The 3,830-nt window shown below is 44.8% G+C and overlaps 2 pseudogenes; both read left to right on the forward strand.

Moving 5' to 3' along the window:
- Window positions 1-2,438: 2,438 nt before the first annotated feature.
- On the forward strand, window positions 2,439-2,564 carry LOC145247043 (U2 spliceosomal RNA; annotated as a pseudogene).
- Window positions 2,565-2,686: 122 nt separating this feature from the next.
- Window positions 2,687-2,823, forward strand: LOC145246970 (U2 spliceosomal RNA; annotated as a pseudogene).
- The last annotated feature ends 1,007 nt before the right edge of the window (window positions 2,824-3,830 follow it).

The following is a 3,830-nucleotide window of genomic DNA, read 5'->3' on the forward strand; positions in this document are numbered from 1 at the left end:
TCCGTGATGTATCGACAGCCCACGACTGTTGTGCAAGTCAACGGAAAGCGCTCGAAACCCTTTGTTATCTCTCGGTCGGTTCGTCAAGGTTGTCCGCTGTCGTCCCTGCTTTACGTCCTGGCCTTGGAGCCTCTGCTCCGCAAGCTGAGACGTGGGGAGGCAAATTCGGCCCTGAGCGGAATGGCTCTGCCTGGCGGCTCAGCTGCTAAGGTATCCGCGTTCACCGATGATGTCACGGTCTTTGTGTTGGGCTTCAGAGACATCGAGATCATGTCGGAGGCGCTTGCACAGTACGAAAGAATCACGGGGGCCAAGATAAACCGCAGCAAATCGGTCGGACTGCGGTTGGGCGCCTGGAGTGGAAACGCAAACCTCCCGGCGCCCTTCAGCTGGACGGATGGCCCGGTTCGGATCCTCGGCATGTGGTTCGGACCGGGTCTCCAGCTTGATAAGAATTGGTCGGAGGTACGGTCAAAGATGGCAGCTGCGGTCAACGCGTGGCTTCCAGGGAAATTTTCCTTAAAGGGTAGAGCTGAGGCGTGCGCCACATACGTCTTCCCTCTTATCCTTTACTGACTGGCCATACTTCCTCTGCCTGCACAACACCTAACAGCTCTTGTCGAATTCTTGTCCTCGCTCCTTTGGAACAGAGGAAGACACTGGATGATCAGACAGGTCTGTATTCAACGTCCGTGTGAGGGAGGTTTGGGAATGCCGGACTTGAGGTGTAATCGAGACGCCAAGAGACTGGTCTTACCTTCAAGATAATCAACCGTGGCACCCCGCAATTACTGTCGCCTTTCCCGAACTCATTCTCGACCCCACTATCGAGAGTCGTCGTAGGCCACGGGGAGATTCAGCCTACCTGAAAGAGTGTCGAGCCGCGCTAAAACGACTACCAGGGTCCAGCGACCTTGTGACTGCCACCCGTAGGGAACTCCACAGGGATCTAGTGAGGGGGGCTGCCGACGACTCGCTATGGGTTGGCAGCAGAGTGAGATCCGCTCTGCGTGGAGCTGGGCGCCAGGTTTGAGTCATCTGAACAATTCAGAGTTTTCTCTGACCTAGCCATTGGCTCGAAACGCACTCCCCCTCAACAGTTCTGGTTTCTTGGAGTCGCCGGCCTGTCCCCGTTGCGGGACGATGGCTGCAGAAACAACTGATAATGCATTTTTCGATTGCCGCGAACTCCGCCAGTACTGGTCGTATGTTGGCAAGGTGACGGCTCGCATCGACCCCGAGCATCCTCGCCCAATTACTGTATCCAACGTAGTGGACAACAAATGGTCTACATCGCAATCCTGGCCGCGGTGAATGAGAATGGTGATTTGGACGTCGAGACTGCAAGATGGCCGGGGGGTGCTGCCTTTTTCTGATCAGGATCTGATCGCTTTCTTTAAACACCAATTACAGGTAAAGACCAGATACGACAGAAGAATGCTGCATCGCGTGGCTTTTGAAAGAAGATGGATACAGTTAGCAAGTCTGTGTGTATGAAGAGGGGCCAAATTTGAATACGTGTTCCCCACCTAGGTGTGGAGCGCACGGTTCTGAGGTTTCTGTTGGACCCCCGCCTCTTTCCAATTCTACTTCCTTCAGCCTCTCAACCAGCCGAATAAATCTTGTTTTCCTTATTAGAAAGCCTCCAAGACCCCCAACCTCCAAAAACAACAATGTTTCTTTTCTTTTGCCCCCTTCTTTTCAAAATTCAACCCATCTCGGAGGAAATCAAATCAAACACTAACATCCCCCTCGCCCTACCGCCAATTTTTTCTTTTTCCCCCTATTTAGGACACAACCCCTCCCCCTCCATTTAGAGGCTGCCTGCGAAAACCTGGTTCCTTTACAAACAAGAGTGAAACGGGTGGTCTAGCATTTCAGATAGGGTTGGGAGGGCCTTACTAACCGGGTTTTTTTTTATTTTATTATATATTTTTATTAATATTGTATTTTTTTATATAAATAAAAAATGTTTTAAAAATTGGGTTTAAATAGGAACATCCTCCCCCTCCCACCACACATACATAAATACAAATTTAAAGGCTAATCATGATAAAAGATGTTGGCCGAGAGAAAAATCATTTAAAATTTACAACAGAGACGAGATGGATCAATTAACCTCACCATCGCCGCTTCTTTTTAAGTTGGCCTTGTGCCTAAGTTTTGTGTTCATTTTACCAATTGTATTTTTCTTCCTGTGAATAAAAAAATTTAATATCTCAAAGTGTAGTATCTGTTCCGGCAGATACTGCAAGCAAAGACCATATGTGGGGGTAGCCCCACATATAAGACCTTGGTCAATGTAGGAGCTACTCTTCATACCAATTCTCACTATCCAGCTCCCCTACTCCCCGGGGAGTTGGTCCTCATTTCCCCTTCACTCCTCACATTAAAAATCGGCCTTGTGCCTAATTTTCTCGGTGGGGGAGCAAATAAATACCCTTTTCTTGGCCTTTTGGCCAAGATCAAAGTGTAGTATCTGTTCCGGCAGATACTGCAAGCAAAGACCATATGTGGGGAAAACCTCACATATAAGACCTTGGTTAATGTAGGGGCAACCCTTCATACCAATTGTCACTATCCAGCTCCCCTACTCCCCGGGGAGTTGGTCCCCATTTCCTCTTCACTCCTCACATTAAAAATCGGCCTTGTGTCTAATTTGCTCGGTGGAGGAGCAAATAAATACCCTATTTCTTGGCCTTTTGGTCAAGATCAAAGTGTAGTATCTGTTCTTACTACATGCTGTACTTATGTTTGTAACTTTGTGATATAAAGTGGGAGATCACTTTTCTGTATTAATTTAATGTAAAATGATCACCCACTTTACAACCAGTCAGCCTCAAAGCCATTCAAGTCATTTTCCAGATCATTCAAGTTGTTTTTGAAGGATTCCAGTTTTTTTTTTAAGCATTCAAGTCATTCTTAAGCTCATTCAATTCATCCTTAATTTAATCAAAGTCATTCTAAGTCATTTACTTTTTATTTATTTAAGTCATTTCAGTCCATTTTTCGGTCATTTTATCTTTAAGAATTTCATGTCAATCCTACATTCACGTATTCATTCATTACGCGAGAGCACGCGACTAACGGCTATCGGCCTTGTTTTGGGGGGTTTAGCACCATAATAATAAGATTAAAACGGAACGAAATTTAAATTTCTGTTCCATTTTTACAACAACCATAAAACAGAGCATTCTCCGCAAGTTTTATCATGTATATGCGTATCTATGTACATACGTACACATGTATACACGTAGCCAAATGATATGTTATTTCAGGGTAAAATACTATTCATATATTTATACATTGTGCCATAATTGTACAGAGTAGAACGCTAAATTTGTTGCCCTAAAGAAAACAACATTACAGCTTTATTTTAAAACTTTTTTAAAAATCATTCTCAATGCACTTTTGCCAGCGATGAACGAGAAACTTCATGGAAAGTGGGGGGGGTCGCGCTTTGTCACTTACCTCACTGCCGCCACTCTGAAATCGATGGAACTATCTCCTTACTGTGCTGACCTCAACTCCATCGGTTTCGTAAACGTTCAATAGGCGCTGATGAGTGTTGATTGTTTCGATTTTTTTCTACATGAGGGAATTCAATGACGCAGCTTTGCTTCTGATGTACGTCCATGACAGGGGTTGCTTTTGTAAAGTCTCATACCGTTAATATCTGCAAGAGAAGGATTAAACTTTCAGGTCTTGAATGCATAAGTTGAGTCATCATAACAATGCAATTTGCAATCTCCTCTTATCTATTCCAATGGAGTAAAACACAGGAGGGATTACTTGTGTATATATATATATATATATATATATATATATAT

This window comes from Euprymna scolopes, chromosome 24, assembly GCF_053919585.1.
Source record: "Euprymna scolopes isolate OS-2025 chromosome 24, ASM5391958v1, whole genome shotgun sequence".
Taxonomy (NCBI): domain Eukaryota; kingdom Metazoa; phylum Mollusca; class Cephalopoda; order Sepiida; family Sepiolidae; genus Euprymna; species Euprymna scolopes.